Source organism: Ranitomeya variabilis, chromosome 2, assembly GCF_051348905.1.
Source record: "Ranitomeya variabilis isolate aRanVar5 chromosome 2, aRanVar5.hap1, whole genome shotgun sequence".
Lineage (NCBI taxonomy): Eukaryota > Metazoa > Chordata > Amphibia > Anura > Dendrobatidae > Ranitomeya > Ranitomeya variabilis.
The window spans coordinates 388467025-388485845 of record NC_135233.1 but is presented as its reverse complement, the minus strand read 5'-3'; positions in this window follow the sequence as shown (position 1 = coordinate 388485845).

The following is an 18821-nucleotide window of genomic DNA, read 5'->3' as shown; positions in this document are numbered from 1 at the left end:
CAAGTCCTATTGAGAGCAGTTGACCCAATGTACCACGGGACTGGTGTTTACCACCGTCCAGCAGCTGTAGGAGCTCATCAGGACTGAGCAGTTTTTGTGGAACTGCCTGGAGGACCTTCAGCAGTATCTCTGTGTTTGGAAGCCAAAGGGGGCCTAGCAACAGCAACACTTCCTGATGAGGACTCCAACAACAGGACTCCAGAGACCAAGAAAGCTACCGGCTGGAGGGGGAGTAAGATAAACACGGTGCCTGCTGTCCCTGCCCCCAATCCCAAGGGGGCACCTGCCCATGCTTCTTTCTCCACGTCGGTGCGGGAACTCCAACAATGTAATATCTGCAGACAGCCAGGACACTTGAAAGCCATGTGTCCCTAGCGCTTGTAAGGCCTGTCCCAGAAACTGTCCACTGTTTCGTGTGTTGGTGGGGGTGGTGGGAGGTCCCTTGACAACCTTTAGCCTATCACCATAGGCCAGGCTATGGCCATGGGACTATGGGACACTGGCACTGAAATGACTCTAATGCGGCCTAAGTTGGTGTCCCCACAGGATTTTGTACCTGGGAAAACCCTTGCCGTATCCGGGATTGGTGGTGTAGAACCGTCGCTGCTCATCATCAAGGTATATTTAGACTGGGGTACCTGGAGGGGAGTGCGTGAGGTAAGGGTAACCTTGAATATTCCCGTGTTTTGCTTAGGACAGATTTGGGACGGCAAGTGTCCCAGTATATGGCCGCTGAACCCCAAAGGCCTGATCCTCCAGACAACATAATGTCCACTCTTGTTGATGTCAATGTGATTAACATGTCTACTGATGGGAATGTTGGGGTGGGTGATGTACCTTGTTCCTATCCCCTCGGAGGGGGGAGATCAATCAAGCAAGCTGTATTAATGCCTTAGATGAGTGTGGCCAGTAGGCATGCTGGAACCAGTTGTCCTGTGAGGTTGTCACTAAGGGACAGACAGGGGAAGACAGGTGCAGAGGGGGAGCATGCAACTGAGGGCGGGGCTGTCCCAGGAGAAGTTGGGCTCACAGGTAAGTGGTAAGTACGGCAACTTGGTCAGAAGCAGAGGAGAAGCGGGTACTAGATATAAACATTGAGGGGGCACCACAGTCGAAGCAGTGGGATAAACACCCTGGCCTACCAAATTGAACAAGGTAAAAGTAAAGACAGAAAAGCGTAGGCCATGAAAACGGGGATCACCACACACATGGAATTGGCTAAAGTGAACACAGCTCTTTATTCAAGTACAATAACAAATCAGAACATATAGTAGAAAAAACACACACAGTTTAAAAACAGTTAAAAAAGGAAACACACTTTTCCCTTATGCACAAAGCCCACAATATGGCTAACACCTGCACAGGTTTACTAGGACCCCTGACCCTAAATAGGGTGCCTATATGGACAGCACTGTGATTCACTGTCAAGTCTTAGGATACAACCCATAAATGCATTCAAAAGGTGTAATAACCTCTAGATATCACTATTCCCTACTAAAGTACAAAATAGGCAGTAATAGGGGAAAGAGTTATTATGTGCAAAATAAACTCGACAGATGGAATAACCTTTAAATGTAACACCTCCCTACTAAAGTGCAATATAGGCAATAATAAGGGAGAATGGTTGCTATGTGCAAATAAACCTGACAGTATCCCACCTGTACAAGGTGGCACTATACCACACAAGGAAACACAGTGCTGCTGGTTATATAGCCAATACCGCTCCCACTCATAGAGGATCCCTCTATTATGTGTACACAAGAATCTTTTTTTTTGTTTTTTATATGCTGTTGTGCATAAATATGTGATTCTTCAGAATTTGTTTTAGTCTTTGCCTGATGAAGAGACCTGTGCAGTCTCGAAAGCTTGCAATTTGTTACCATCTTTTCAGCTAGCCATTAAAAGGTATCAACCACTGTGGACTCTCAATTTTAAATATTTTTCACAAGAATCATGGTAATCCTAACTCTCATTAGCAGCTATAGCTGACAGTGGATAATAACAGAGGACCTCCCATAGAGCCAAACACATACGATACCATGAGCCAGCTACAAGCGGACCGGTGAGCAACCTAGTATTATCAAGCGCAGGTAAAGCGGTAACCCGACGCGTGTCGCCACACTACGGTGGCTTCGTCAGGGGTAATGACCGCTATTCATGTTTTTAGCTTTAATATATGTTCCTTAATTAGTCATACCTATTGCAGCTCCGTACGATCTGCCGCCTAGGGATACGGTTCCTTAATAGAGCATGGCCGCGCAGGCACCCAAGAAGAGGAAGTACACGGCTGACCCCGAGATGCTATAGCAACGCTCCAAGCACACAGGTAGCTGCGCCTGCGCACTGGATCAAATCGCCGATGTATTACACGTAAGCCTAACGAGCCGTAATTACTGAACGAAAACTCTTACTGTCAGCCCTAACCAACAGTTTAGGAGGGCTGGCAACATTCTTGGTAGTCGATTATCTTAAAGATAAAAATATAAATGCGTCCGATGCTACAAATATGCGCAGGCGCATAGCATACCTCTGGTGAATAGGGAAACACCGAACCCAAGCCAGAGTGTATGCACATATTTGTCAATGAGCTTGCATAGTGAAAGCACCAAGGCGCATTTTGCTCAAACGACGTTCTCCATAATGGACAGCAAAGTAAGCCAGCGATTGACTTATGGCGTATGAGGCTAGTAACTAATTATTGTACAACTGTCACACTAGCAGCACACAAGCTTCTATAGGAAGCCTGGGACATTAAATCCAAATCCAACTTGGCATTTGATAGTGCAGACTGATGTTTTTTTAAATGCATCTCATGACATGGGTGTGATGCTTCCCCCGAATTTCTCAAGAAAAACCTGAGCGCAGCAAAGTGTTATCATAAAACTGCCATATAAATATATTTCATACACTTAGGTATCGAGTCAGTCTAGGTTAAACCAATTGGTTCACCATTGTAACGGGGCATAGCCAGTAGTATCCGCTGTAAGATTGCACTTACTGAGTGTATTGGGGGACACTCATTTGGCAGCGGATTAACGTAGTCAGGCACGGGTTTTCACTTTAACAGTCCATGTGGTTTATTATGGAGTCATAAGCCACAGAAATATCATCAAGCAGTCTTTACATCAATCTTCACAATACGGCTGTGAAACGTGGTCACTAAACACGCTGGACCTCTGTGTCCAGTTATCGTGGGTGACCGCACGCCATACAGTTCATTAATGTCCATGGAGCACAAAAGGCATCAACATACGACAATATGGTTACAGTCTCTAATCATGCTGGACTTTACTCCGTCCAGTTACCATGGGTGACTGCACGGTTCCCCATATGCTGGGTTACCTTCCAGGAGCTCCTGCTCCATACGCTGACTCCTGTCAGTACTCTCTCTCAGGGAAGTTGCCGAACTGGGATCACCGTCCCGGGCAATGCCTTGCTCACCAGGCCACCTGACAATCCAGATCCTCAGAGGGGCTGTAGCTTCCCCAAACGCAGTGCCATCACGGACTCTGCACACGCGTCCTCTCTGTGCACTATTCAGGATGTCCATCCCCATTTGGGACCGTCCAACACACAGGCCCCAGGTCCAAGGCCTCCCCCATGTGCTCTTCAGGGATCTAGTCTTACTCCCAGGACCTCCCAACACAGAGGCCCTCCAGGACCTGGGACCTGGCACACAGATCACTCAGGTCCATTCATCTTCCCCCATGTGACCCACATGGTCACATTATATACTTGTAGCCACTCCCATAGGTGGGAGGTGTGTGTGGCTAGTTCAACCATTACAACTACAGATATGCCTCTATGCATATCCTGAGGAGCACATGCAGCGCCACCTAGCTGTAGCAGGGGTCACTGCATCACACCGCCTACCCACTTGGTCATCAGATGGAATATCATTCCAACCAACCGGCCAAAAATAAAGTATAGACGCTTCAGATAAGAAAATAGATCTCGAAATGTTATACATCCACCAATACATATCAAGCCCACCACAGATGACGTTATATCACAACCAATTATTTCATGGGTACACTCAAACTGAAACTATGTCAAACATATCAGGTGAGGCCAACATCCAAGTATTGCGTCTCTTGAACCAGTTGAAAAAAAAAAAAAAAAAAGGATTTTTTATGTATGTACATATGTCTGACCTATTTACCTCCAATACCCAAGAAGGTGTCCCCAAAACCATGTGACGTTCTGGAAACACCAAGGTGTGCCACATTGATATGTGGTCAAATCTGGACATGAACTGAAGGCCCATAAACATGAGAAATGATGCATGACCAACACTGTACAATACAAGGCGAAATCTGGCATATAGAGGATTAAGGGCTGACTGCCCCGCAAAATGCCTGTCAGATGGGGGGGGGGGGAAGGGGGAAAGGCCGAAAAGGAAAAGAACAAGGTCCATGATGTAATGCATGATCCCCTTTATGGTGTACCCCCTTGAAAACATTCCTGAGACCAGTTACAGAGGGGAAAACTCTCTGAAGATTAGAACAAAGGTCCTGTGAAAAATAAGCTAGACCTATCACAATACCCCCCACAATATCACAATATTTTTGGCCGGTTGGTTGGAATGATATTCCATCTGACGACCAAGTGGGTAGGCGGATACTGCTGGCTATGCCCCGTTACAATGGTGAACCAACTGGTTTAACCTAGACTGACTCGATACCTAAGTGTATGAAATATATTTATATGGCAGTTTTATGATAACACTTTGCTGCGCTCAGGTTTTTCTTGAGAAATTCGGGGGAAGCATCACACCCATGTCATGAGATGCATTTAAAAAAACATCGGTCTGCACTATCAAATGCCAAGTTGGATTTGGATTTAATGTCCCAGGCTTCCTATAGAAGCTTGTGTGCTGCTAGTGTGACAGTTGTACAATAATTAGTTACTAGCCTCATACGCCATAAGTCAATCGCTGGCTTACTTTGCTGTCCATTATGGAGAACGTCGTTTGAGCAAAATGCGCCTTGGTGCTTTCACTATGCAAGCTCATTGACAAATATGTGCATACACTCTGGCTTGGGTTCGGTGTTTCCCTATTCACCAGAGGTATGCTATGCGCCTGCGCATATTTGTAGCATCGGACGCGTTTATATTTTTATCTTTAAGATAATCGACTACCAAGAATGTTGCCAGCCCTCCTAAACTGTTGGTTAGGGCTGACAGTAAGAGTTTTCGTTCAGTAATTGCGGCTCGTTAGGCTTACGTGTAATACATCGGCGATTTGATCCAGTGCGCAGGCGCAGCTACCTGTGTGCTTGGAGCGTTGCTATAGCATCTCGGGGTCAGCCGTGTACTTCCTCTTCTTGGGCGCCTGTGCGGCCATGCTCCATTAAGGAACCGTATCCCTAGGTGGCAGATCGTACGCAGCTGCAATAGGTATGACTAATTAAGGAACATATATTAAAGCTAAAAACATGAATAGCGGTCATTACCCCTGACGAAGCCACCGTAGTGTGGCGACACGCGTCGGGTTACCGCTTTACCTGCGCTTGATAATACTAGGTTGCTCACCGCACCGCTTGTAGCTGGCTCATGGTATCGTATGTGTTTGGCTCTATGGGAGGTCCTCTGTTATTATCCACTGTCAGCTATAGCTGCTAATGAGAGTTAGGATTACCATGATTCTTGTGAAAAATATTTAGAATTGAGAGTCCTCAGTGGTTGATACCTTTTAATGGCTAGCTGAAAAGATGGTAACAAATTGCAAGCTTTCGAGACTGCACAGGTCTCTTCATCAGGTATAGACTAAAACAAATTCTGAAGAATCACATATTTATGCATAACAGCATATAAAAAAAAAAAAAATGATTCTTGTGTACACCTAATAGAGGGATCCTCTATGAGTGGGAGCGGTATTGGCTATATAACCAGCAGCACTGTGTTTCCTTGTGTGGTATAGTGCCACCTAGGGTTGAGCGACTTTCATTTTTTTAAGGTCGAGTCGGGTTTTGTGAAACCCGACTTTGTCCAGAGTCGAGTCGAGTGCAGTCGGCCGATTATCGCTGAAAGTCGGGGATCGACCGAAACACGAAACCCAATGCAAGTCAATGGGGAAGCATAGTCGGCAGTGAGTGGAGGCCAGCAAAACACCTACAGTGCCCATTTTAATGCCAAAAACATCCATTCTTGTTTCTGAAGCTTGTCAATCTTAATTAACTTTATAATAATAGTTGGGCATTGGAAATTGGGGGTCATTTGGCAAAAGTTGTGGGGGGTAGGGCTGGTTCAAGGTTTTAGTAGGCACAGGAAACGTGGACTACGTCACGGCGGTGGAGCAGTGAGAGGTAAGTATGTCAAGTTTGCAAGTGCTGTGATCCTAAGCAAGCAGGGGGGCCCACTCGTTAGCATTGGCACTGGCACAGGGCCCCTCAAAGTACAGCGGTGTGTTTGCACGGCGGGGGCGCCTCCCACCAGCAGCGACACTTTTGCGTACTCTGAGGGGCCCTGTGCCAGTGACGTCGCCAACGAGTATGCCCCCCCCACCTGATGAAGGAACCTGCACTTTCATCTGCACCTTCCTCTTTGTCCCTGTGTAAGGTGGTATAACATGCGGGAAGGGGAACCTTACTTTCAGCAGGGTCAGATTCTGGCTGTGTAGAGTGCAAGGGGAATGTAGTGGTCTGGGTCAATGTACCAGCAGACTCATCTAGCAGTGGCTGGGCAATGGGCAGGATGAGGAGGAAACAGATATAGGGCCAAAGAATAAAGTAGGCTAAATGTCGTTCAAAATTGGTAACAGGACTAAACAGGCGGCACTGCTTTGTTCAGTGGAGTAGCAAACCCAAGAGCAGCAGACACTGTTTTAAGGGCCCAACCACACTAGTAGGCCAAATGCAGTTTAATATATGATACTATAGGCCAAAAGACAGAAGGTAGAAGCTCAGCTGTATTCAGTTGAGGGCAACACCAGGGAGGGGCAGACACTGTTAGTAGGCCCTAACCACCAATTTTTAAAAACACAGCACTTAATGAGAGCCAGAAGGTTGAAGCACAGCTGTATTCAGTTGAGAACAAACACAAGGCAGGGGAAGACACCGTTAGTAGGCCGGAACCACCAATCTTTTAAAAAACAGCACTTAAAGAGAGCCAGAAGGTAGAAGCTCAGCTTTATTCAGTTGAGGACAACACCAGGCAGGGGCAGACACCGTTAGTAGGCCGGAACCACCAATCTTTTAAACAACAGCACTTAATGAGAGACAGAAGGTAGAAGCTCAGCTTTATTCAGTTGAGGACAACACCAGGCAGGGGCAGACACCGTTAGTAGGCCCATAACCACCAATTTTTAAAAACACAGCACTTAAAGAGAGCCAGAAGGTAGAAGCTCAGCTTTATTCAGTTGAGGACAACACCAGGCAGGGGAAGACACCGTTAGTAGGCCGGAACCACCAATCTTTTAAAAAACAGCAGTTAAAGAGAGCCAGAAGGTAGAAGCTCAGCTTTATTCAGTTGAGGACAACACCAGGCAGGGGCAGACACCGTTAGTAGGCCCATAACCACCAATTTTTAAAAACACAGCACTTAAAGAGAGCCAGAAGGTAGAAGCTCAGCTTTATTCAGTTGAGGACAACACCAGGCAGGGGCAGACACCGTTAGTAGGCCGGAACCACCAATCTTTTAAAAAACAGCACTTAATGAGAGACAGAAGGTAGAAGCTCAGCTTTATTCAGTTGAGGACAACACCAGGCAGGGGCAGACACCGTTAGTAGGCCCATAACCACCAATTTTTAAAAACACAGCACTTAAAGAGAGCCAGAAGGTAGAAGCTCAGCTTTATTCAGTTGAGGACAACACCAGGCAGGGGAAGACACCGTTAGTAGGCCGGAACCACCAATCTTTTAAAAAACAGCACTTAAAGAGAGCCAGAAGGTAGAAGCTCAGCTTTATTCAGTTGAGGACAACACCAGGCAGGGGCAGACACCGTTAGTAGGCCCATAACCACCAATTTTTAAAAACACAGCACTTAAAGAGAGCCAGAAGGTAGAAGCTCAGCTTTATTCAGTTGAGGACAACACCAGGCAGGGGCAGACACCGTTAGTAGGCCGGAACCACCAATCTTTTAAAAAACAGCACTTAATGAGAGCCAGAAGGTAGAAGCTCAGCTTTATTCAGTTGAGGACAACACCAGGCAGGGGAAGACACCGTTAGTAGGCCGGAACCACCAATCTTTTAAAAAACAGCACTTATTGAGAGCCAGAAGGTAGAAGCTCAGCTTTATTCAGTTGAGGACAACACCAGGCAGGGGCAGACACCGTTAGTAGGCCGGAACCACCAATTTTTAAAAACACAGCACTTAAAGAGAGCCAGAAGGTAGAAGCTCAGCTTTATTCAGTTGAGGACAACACCAGGCAGGGGAAGACACTGTTAGTAGGCCCATAACCACCAATTTTTAAAAACACAGCACTTAAAGAGAGCCAGAAGGTAGAAGCTCAGCTTTATTCAGTTGAGGACAACACCAGGCAGGGGCAGACACCGTTAGTAGGCCGGAACCACCAATCTTTTAAAAAACAGCACTTAAAGAGAGCCAGAAGGTAGAAGCTCAGCTTTATTCAGTTGAGGACAACACCAGGCAGGGGCAGACACCGTTAATAGGCCGGAACCACCAATCTTTTAAAAAACAGCACTTAATGAGAGCCAGAAGGTAGAAGCTCAGCTTTATTCAGTTGAGGACAAACACCAGGGAGCAGCAAACAGAGGTATTAGGCCCCATCCAGCAATTAAAAAAAAAAAAAGCTTAATCAGAGCCAGAAGGTAGAAGCTCAGCTTTATTCAGTTGAGGACAACACCAGGCAGGGGCAGACACCGTTAGTAGGCCCATAACCACCAATTTTTTAAAAAACAGCACTTAATGAGAGCCAGAAGGTGGAAGCTCAGATTTATTCATTTGAGGACAACTTGAATTAGGGACTGCAGACAGACTTACCAGGCTGTCCCCTGTGTGGACCATGCATCCAATACATTAACCCATTGCGCCACAAAGGACACGTAACCTTCCGTGGCCATGCCTACCGCTCCATGTGTCTGTTGTCAGGTGTACCTTTGGACTCACAGATTGACAGAATGAAAGGACAATGTGGTCTTTAACATGCTGGTGGAGGGGTGGGATGGCTTTTCTCGCAAAAGAATTGTCAACTGGGTAGCTCATAGCGTGGTACAGCGTAGTCCATCATGGCTTTATTAATATTAAATAAAATAAAAAAATAGGCTCTATGCACTGTAAAATTGGTTCCAGGGGTACACGGGCAGCAGTGGTCAGGTCAGTGGAGGTCTAGTGGAAGGAGGGACCGCAGACAGGCTTCCAAGGCCTAACATACTAAAATGGGCTGGCTGTAGGCACTTTATAATTGGTCCCAGGGGTACACGGGCAGCAGTGGTCAGGTCAGTGGAGGCCTAGTGGAAGGAGGGACCGCAGACAGGCTTCCAAGGCCTAACATACTAAAATGGGCTGGCTGTAGGCACTTTATAATTGGTTCCAGGGGTACACGGGCAGCAGTGGTCAGGTGAGTGGAGGCCTAGTGGAAGGAGGGACCGCAGACAGGCTTCCAAGGCCTAACATACTAAAATGGGCTGGCTGTAGGCACTTTATAATTGGTTCCAGGGGTACACGGGCAGCAGTGGTCAGGTGAGTGGAGGCCTAGTGGAAGGAGGGACCGCAGACAGGCTTCCAAGGCCTAACATACTAAAATGGGCTGGCTGTAGGCACTTTATAATTGGTTCCAGGGGTACACGGGCAGCAGTGGTCTGGTCAACGGAGGCCGATTGTAATGAGTGTCTGCCAGTTAGTAGTCCAAAACAACAAATAAATGTGAATGTCTCGCATTAAAACAAAACAAAACACTAAAGGGTGCAATCATTAGGTTCAGGGGTGGGATCCTCTGCATTGTTTCAGACCTACTAATTTAGCGCAAAGTATTTACTGTGGTAAATAGAGGACACTGCCCCTGACTATGTTAAGTACCATCATACATGTCAACACAATGGTATTGTCAGTGGCAGGTATGGAAGGATGTCAGCGCATAGACTAAACATTGGTGTGAGAGATAACTGTGGAAGTGGTAGAGCAATGTTTGACCTGGGGGTGGGTGAACTCTCTTGTGGCCGGCGGTACAGGCCCAGGGCCCCTCATGTTACAACAGTGTGTCTGACGTTGGGTGCGCACCACCACCGCCAGAGACACTTTATTGTACTATGAGGGACCCAGTAGCAATGCCGTCGACCAAAAGCGAGCACACCCACCTCTTCAGACAAACGGCAGTCTCACGGGTGCTTGCGCCAAGTCGCGATACCACGGCCCCGTGTGGGGACTTTGGCCATTTAGGGAGGTGTAAACATGTCGTATGCTGGACAATAAGCTGCAGCAAATTAGACATTAGAAAAGTAATTCACAGTAGTCCACAGGCAAGAGCTTTTCATAGGAAAGCTAGGTGTCGGCCGGGCAAGGTGGGGCAAAAGATTTCGAAATCCAGTTGTGGTTCATTTTAATGAATGTTAGATCATCAACATTTTGGGTAGCCAGACGAGTCCTTTTTTCGGTTAATATTGAACCTGCAGCACTGAATACTCTTTCTGATAGGACACTTGCTGCCGGGCAAGCAAGCTCCTGCAATGCATATTCTGCCAATTCTGGCCAGGTGTCTAATTTTGATGCCCAGTAATCAAATGGGAATGACGGTTGAGGGAGAACATCGATAAGGGATGAAAAATAGTTAGTAACCATACTGGACAAATGTTGTCTCCTGTCACTTTCAATTGATGCAGCAGTACCTGTCCTGTCTGCGGTCATAGCAAAATCACTCCACAACCTGGTCAGAAAACCCCTCTGTCCAACGCCACTTCTGATCTGTGCACCCCTAACACTCCTAGTCTGCTGCCCCCTGGAGCTCGTGTGAGAACGATCACGTGCGCTGTGTGCTGGGAATGCCTGAAGCAAACGGTCAACAAGAGTTGATTGTTTGGTTGCTAATATTAGTTCCAAGTTCTCATGTGGCATAATATTTTGCAATTTGCCTTTATAGTGTGGATCAAGGAGGCAGGCCAACCAGTAATCGTCATCGTTCATCATTTTCGTAATGCGTGTGTCCCTTTTTAGGATACGTAAGGCATAATCCGCCATGTGGGCCAAAGTTCCAGTTGTCAAATCTACGGTTGTGATTGGTTGAGGGGCAGTTTCAGGCAAATCTACGTCACTTGTGTCCCTCAAAAAACCAGAACCCGTCCTTGCCACGCAACCAATATCCAGTGCCCCCGGGAAAGCTTCGGCATTAAAAATATACTCATCCCCATCATCCTCCTCGTCCTCCACCTCCTCTTCGCCTGCTACCTCGTCCTGTACACTGCCCTGACCAGACAATGGCTGACTGTCATCAAGGCTTTCCTCTTCCTCTGGTGCAGACGCCTGATCTTTTATGTGCGTCAAACTTTGCATCAGCAGACACATTAGGGGGATGCTCATGCTTATTATGGCGTTGTCTGCACTAACCAGCCGTGTGCATTCCTCAAAACACTGAAGGACTTGACACATGTCTTGTATCTTCGACCACTGCACACCTGACAACTCCATGTCTGCCATCCTACTGCCTGCCTGTGTATGTGTATCCTCCCACAAAAACATAACAGCCCGCCTCTGTTGGCACAGTCTCTGAAGCATGTGCAGTGTTGAGTTCCACCTTGTTGCAACGTCTATGATTAGACGATGCTGGGGAAGGTTCAAAGACCGCTGATAGGTCTGCATATGGCTGGAGTGTACAGGCGAACGTCGGATATGTGAGCAAAGTCCACGCACTTTGAGGAGCAGGTCGGAGAACCCAGGATAAGTTTTCAATAAGCACTGCACCACCAGGTTTAAGGTGTGAGCCAGGCAAGGAATGTGTTTCAGTTGGGAAAGGGAGATGGCAGCCATGAAATTCCTTCCGTTATCACTCACTACCTTGCCTGCCTCAAGATCTACTGTGCCCAGCCACGACTGCGTTTCTTGTTGCAAGAACTCGGACAGAACTTCCGCGGTGTGTCTGTTGTCGCCCAAACACTTCATAGCCAATACAGCCTGCTGACGCTTGCCAGTAGCTGGCCCATAATGGGACAACTGGTGTGCAACAGTGTCATCTGCCGATGGAGTGGTTGGCCGACTGCGGTCTGTGGAAGAGCTGTAGCTTCTGCAGGAGGACGAGGAGGAGGGGGTGCGAACGCCTACAGCCAACTGTTTCCTAGACCGTGGGCTAGGCACAACTGTCCCGAAATTGATGTCCCCTGTGGACCCTGCATCCACCACATTCACCCAGTGTGCCGTGATGGACACATAACGTCCCTGGCCATGCCTACTGGTCCATGCATCTGTAGTCAGGTGCACCTTTGTACTCACAGATTGCCTGAGTGCATGGATGATGCGCTGTTTAACATGCTGGTGCAGGGCTGGGATGGCTTTTCTGGAAAAAAAGTGTCGACTGGGTAGCTCGTATCGTGGTTCAGCGTACTCCATCAGGGCTTTGAAAGCTTCGCTTTCAACTAACCGGTAGGGCATCATCTCTAACGAGATTAGTCTAGCTATGTGGGCGTTAAAACCCTGTGTACCCAGATGCGAGGATAAGTACTTCCTTTTTCTAACCAGAGTCTCATGTAGGGTGAGCTGGACTGGAGAGATGGAGATCGTGGAACTTTCGGGTGTGCCGGTGGACATGGCAGACTGAGAGACGGTTGGAGACGGTATTGTTTCCGCCGGTGCCCTAGATGCAATATTTCCTCCTACAAAACTGGTGATTCCCTGACCCTGACTGCTTTTGGCTGGCAAAGAAACCTGCACAGATACTGCCGGTGGTGCGGAAAATGGTGGCCTTACAGTGACGGAAGGGATGTTGCGTTGCTGATTAGCTTCATTGGCCGAGGGTGCTACAACCTTAAGGGACGTTTGGTAGTTACTCCAGGCTTGAAAATGCATGGTGGTTAAGTGTCTATGCATGCAACTAGTATTGAGACTTTTCAGATTCTGACCTCTGCTTAAGCTAGTTGAACATTTTTGACAGATGACTTTGCGCTGATCAATTGGATGTTGTTTAAAAAAATGCCAGACTGCACTCTTCCTAGCATCGGATCCCTTTTCAGGGATTGCAGACTGAGCTTTAACCGGATGGCCACGCTGTCCTCCAACAGGTTTTGGCTTTGACACGCGTTTTGGCCCAGATACGGGACCGGCAGATGGAACCTGTTGCGATGTTGATGCCTGCTTCGGCCCCTCCTCCACCTCCGCTTCTGAACTACTGCCGCCTGCACCCTGTTCCCCCAATGGCTGCCAATCGGGGTCAACAACTGGGTCATCTATTACCTCCTCTTCGAGCTCGTGTGCAACTTCGTCTGTGTCACCGTGTCGGTCGGTGGTATAGCGTTCGTGGCGGGGCAACATAGTCTCATCAGGGTCTGATTGTGGATCAGTACCCTGAGAGGGCAATGTTGTGGTCTGAGTCAAAGGAGCAGCATAGTACTCTGGCTGTGGCTGTGCATCAGTGCACTCCATGTCAGAATCTACTTGTAATGGGCATGGCCTGTTAAGTGTTTCACTTTCTAAGCCAGGGACGGTATGTGTAAAGAGCTCCATGGAGTAACCCGTTGTGTCGCCTGCTGCATCCTTCTCTCTTGTTGTTGTTTTTGCTGAAGAGGACAAGGAAGCGACTTGTCCCTGACCGTGAACATCCACAAGCGACGCGCTGTTTTTACATTTACCAGTTTCAGAAGAGGAGGCAAAAGAGCTAGAGGCTGAGTCTGCAAGGTAAGCCAAAACTTGCTGTTGCTGCTCCGGCTTTAAAAGCGGTTTTCCTACTCCCAGAAAAGAGAGCATTCGAGGTCTTGTGTAGCCAGACAACGAACCTGGCTCCACAGCTCCAGGCTTAGGTGGAATATTTTTATCCCCACGACCACCTGATGCTCCACTACCACTACCATCATTACCAGCTGACAATGAACGGCCACGGCCACGACCTCTTGCACAAGACTTCCTCATTGTTTTAGAAACTTAACCAAAGTAACTTTATTTGTTGCTGTCAAACAACTTACACGGTGAGCTATAACTTCAGTCTGATTTCAATATCCCTTTACAGGTTGGTGAGACCACAAGGAAAATCAGGCCCAATGTTACACACTCTGTTTTCTGTGGCACCAAATCACAGAGATGCCACACACGCAGGACTGTCACTCAAGCACAAATGTCAATATTAATCTCCCACCTATTTTATTTATTTTTTTTTTTTTCAGGGAGACTTTAGAAACCAAATAATAAAAAAAAAGGCTTTCTATGGCCCACTGAGTGAGAGATGGCACACACAGGAGTCAGGAGTGGCACACAAGCCCTGAGGCCAATATTTTTCTCCCACTGATTGATGTAGTGATTTTTTTTCAGGTAGATTTTAGAACCCAAATCAAGCAAAAAAATTAATAGGCTTTCTATGGCCCACTGAGTGAGAGATGGCACACACAGGAGTCAGGAGTGGCACACAAGCCCTGAGGCCAATATTTTTCTCCCACTGATTGATGTAGTGATTTTTTTTCAGGTAGATTTTAGAACCCAAATCAAGCAAAAAAATTAATAGGCTTTCTATGGCCCACTGAGTGAGAGATGGCACACACAGGGATGGCACTCTAGCAGAAATGCCAATCTTAATCTCCCACAAAAAAAAAAAAAAAACAGGGACTGTCCTACAATTACTATCTCCCTGCAGTAATCTCAGCCAGGTATGGCAGGCAGCAATAAGGAGTGGACTGATGCACAAATTAAATAAAAAGTGTGGACAAACAAAAAAGATAGCTGTGCAGAAAGGAAGGAACAAGAGGATTTGTGCTTTGAAAAAAGCAGTTGGTTTGCACAGCGTCGTACACACACAGGCACAGCAACGCAGCTATCAGGGTCAGGGAGCCTTCTAGGGCAGCCCAATGAGCGACAGCGCTGAGGAAAAAAAAATGTAGCTTCCACTGTCCCTGCAAACAAAAGGTGGTGTTGGACAGTGGAAATCGCTACAGCACAAGCGGTTTGCAGCTTTATGTACCCTGCCTATCACTATCCCTGCTTCTGAAGAAGCGGCAGCAACCTCTCCCTACGCTCAGATCAGCAGCAGTAAGATGGCGGTCGGCGGGAACGCCCCTTTATAGCCCCTGTGACGCTGCAGAAAGCAAGCCAATCACTGCAATGCCCTTCTCTAAGATGGTGGGGACCAGGACCTATGTCATCACGCTGCCCACACTCTGCGTTCACCTTCATTGGCTGAGAAATGGCGCTTTTCGCGTCATTGAAACGCGACTTTGGCGCGAAAGTCGCGTACCGCATGGCCGACCCCGCACAGGGGTCGGATCAGGTTTCATGAAACCCGACTTTGCCAAAAGTCGGCGACTTTTGAAAATGAACGACCCGTTTTGCTCAACCCTAGTGCCACCTTGTACAGGTGGGATACTGTCAGGTTTATTTGCACATAGCAACCATTCTCCCTTATTATTGCACTTTAGTAGGGAGGTGTTACATTTAAAGGTTATTCCATCTGTCGAGTTTATTTTGCACATAATAACTCTTTCCCCTATTACTGCCTATTTTGTACTTTAGTAGGGAATAGTGATATCTAGAGGTTATTACACCTTTTGAATGCATTTATGGGTTGTATCCTAAGACTTGACAGTGAATCACAGTGCTGTCCATATAGGCACCCTATTTAGGGTCAGGGGTCCTAGTAAACCTGTGCAGGTGTTAGCCATATTGTGGGCTTTGTGCATAAGGGAAAAGTGTGTTTCCTTTTTTAACTGTTTTTAAACTGTGTGTGTTTTTTCAACTATATGTTCTGATTTGTTATTGTACTTGAATAAGAAGCGGGTACTATTCGCAGTTGCATCTGCCATGGCCTCTGTCACTCACAGTGGTAGTGCCGGGGCCTTTCGGGGGTCTGACAGCTTCACCCCTTCCGACCAAGTGGCTGCCAAAGGCCAGAAGACAGGTCCTGGGAAACTGACAGAGGATGTGGCAGCCTCATCTATTTTGACCATGTCCAGTCAGAGATTTTAGGCGGTGTTGGAAACTGATAACAGTCTCAAAGCTCTCAGGGATCAGGCAGCACAGCCTCCCTCAGACTCGGACCTTGAGCCGCTGTACCGGGTAACAGTCCAGCAGGGTTCACCAGAGGCGTGGCCTAGGGACCGACAGTTGATTGTCTCCTATGGTCTCCTATCCGTTCAAGACGGAGTTGTTGCAGATTGCACTCAAGATTCCGATGGCCGGACATCTAGGGATCACTAAGACAAAGGCCAGGCTAGCCCAGCATTTCTATTGGCCAAGGATGGGGGCCGATGTGCTTGCCTACTGCCTTTCGAGCGAGACCTGTCAGAGGGTGGGGAAGGCGGGCGGCACCCCAAGGCCCCACTGGTAACTCCGCCCATTATTGAAGAGCCTATAAGGAGGGTGACTATGGATTTGGTTGGCCCAACGGCCACTCCCAGCAGCTTCGGGAACCGCTACATACTGACTAGTAGACTATACCACCTGGAAGCGGTAGCCTACCGAGTGGGTTTTCCCCATAAAAAGCTCACCGACCCAGTTCATGTTACAGCTGATGGAGTCCCTCTGTAAGAAGATACAGGTGCAACATCTAGTGACAAGCCCATACCACCACAAACCAACAACCTGTTCAAACGGTTCAATGGCAACCTGAAACAGATGCTTAAGATATTATTCGACTCCCACCAACGCGACTGGGAGTGGTACCTCCCACACCTGCAGTTTGCCTAACGGGGTTCTCCCCCTTTGAGCTCTTGTGTGGGAAATATGTGTGGCGGGCCCTGACTCTGGAGAAAGAGGTCTGGGAAAGGAGACTTAGCCACCCCTGGAGTGTTGGCTATTGAGTTTGTTGTGTACTCCTGTGACAAGATGCAGGCCTTGGCGCAACTGGTGCACGATAATATGACGCTAGACCAGGCCGACCAGAAGCAATGGTACAACCAGAATGCTTGTGAGAGGACCTACAAGGTGGGTTAAAAGGTGTAAGCACTGGTCCCTGTACCCCAGGACAAGCTTCAGGCATCCTTGGAGGACCCATACCTCGTGCACCAGCAGCACAACACCGTAACATACCTGGTCACCTTGAACCATGCCCGGGGAAGATGGAAGGGCTTCCATGTGAACATGAAGGCATATCATGAGCAGGAGGCCTGCGCCCTCCCCATATGCCATCTGCCAGAAGAGGGAAAGGCAGAGACCCTCCCGAATATGCTCGCCTAGGCTAGGGTGAGTGGGTCCATCGAGGATGTAGAGGTCTGCAACTAGCTCTTGTCGAACCAACGGTCCCAGTTGTGGGCAACTCTAAACCCCTTCCGGGATTTATTCAGCAATAAGCCTGGAAGGCTTCATCATATGGACACTGGGGATCAAACCCCAATCTGGCGTTCAGCATATCAGGTCTCCCTGGAGGTGCAGCAGCACATGCGCCAGAAGATTGACAAGATGCTGAAGCGGGGTGTCATCCAACTGTAGCGCCCCCACTGCCGCAGGGCCGAGGGGGATACCCGGTACCGGGCCTCTGAGTCTCTGCTCTGGGGTTGTCACGGTGGCTAGGCCCCGGTCCGTGACCCTGCCGTGGGGCGTACAATGAATACTAGATATGGATGACGGTGGTGACGCTGTAGTGGTGCAGTGCAGTAAATAACGAGGACACCAGGTTGCAGTCTCTTTACCTCTTTACTGAAGATCTCTGGATCCTCAGTCCGGAACACGGTTTACCAGGCTGCGCAAGTCCGACCGGTCCAATGGCACCTCCAGAGTTCTCTTCACAGGTGGAAATCGGTGCCTTCCTTCTAGCGCTATGTGTTGTGGTCCTTCCCTGCTGTGCTTACAGAAAGTCCCCCACAACTGTTGTGTCTGTTTCTGAAGTTCCCTCACAACTCGATTAGATGATGTTCTGCTAATCCTCCGTCCCTCCCTGGTGTTCTGGTTGGGACGGCACCCGTTTGACGGGTAGGCTCGGAGCTCTTCCGGGACCCTAGAGTCGCCCCTCTCCACAAGTTGCCCCCCAAGACTGCATAGGTGATATAAGTTAGACAGCCCGCCTTAGACTGACTGTCCTGCCGCTGTTTGGAGTATTGCTTGAAGCTGAATGTTATGATACTCCCTCGGCGTTCCGGCCACCGGTAGTGCGCCTCAATAGGATGTTGCTTCGGTCTTACAGCACGACTCCTACTGGTATTTCTCCTTTGCGTGATCTCGTTTCTCACTCAGCACAATCTATCTCGCTTCTATTCCGTCCTTGGGCACCGCCGCTACCCGGAGCAGGCGCGGTCCCTTTACGTTCGTTCAAGTTGCCAAGCCTCTGTCAGGATCCCACCCCTGACAGAGACCCTACTGTATCTTCCCCCACAACACCCTCTGCCACAAGGTGTTGCCTGGTTCCAACCCAGTCAGCTTTCTGATCTAACTTCCTGCCTGACCCCCAGTTTACCCACTATGGTGGGGAGTGGCCTAATGAATAGAACCCTTAGCTCCCCCCGGAGGCCCGGCTGTGAAATGTATTGGTGTCTGTGATACCTGATCCGATGAACTCCTTCAGTGCCATCAGACGCACCATAGCTCCCCATAGTGGCGGAGCCACAGTACTGCAACGACCAGGACTCTGGGGCGCTGCACTCCCCCCTGGTTAAACACAGTACTCCGGGACTGAGAAGAAAACAACAATACAAGTTAGCAAAAAGACATACAATTTTGTTGAGTGCAATAACAATAAGCATATTTGAACAGAGCTTCCCTTTATGGGAGGTGAGGACACTTGAATGTTACAAACATGGTTAAATAT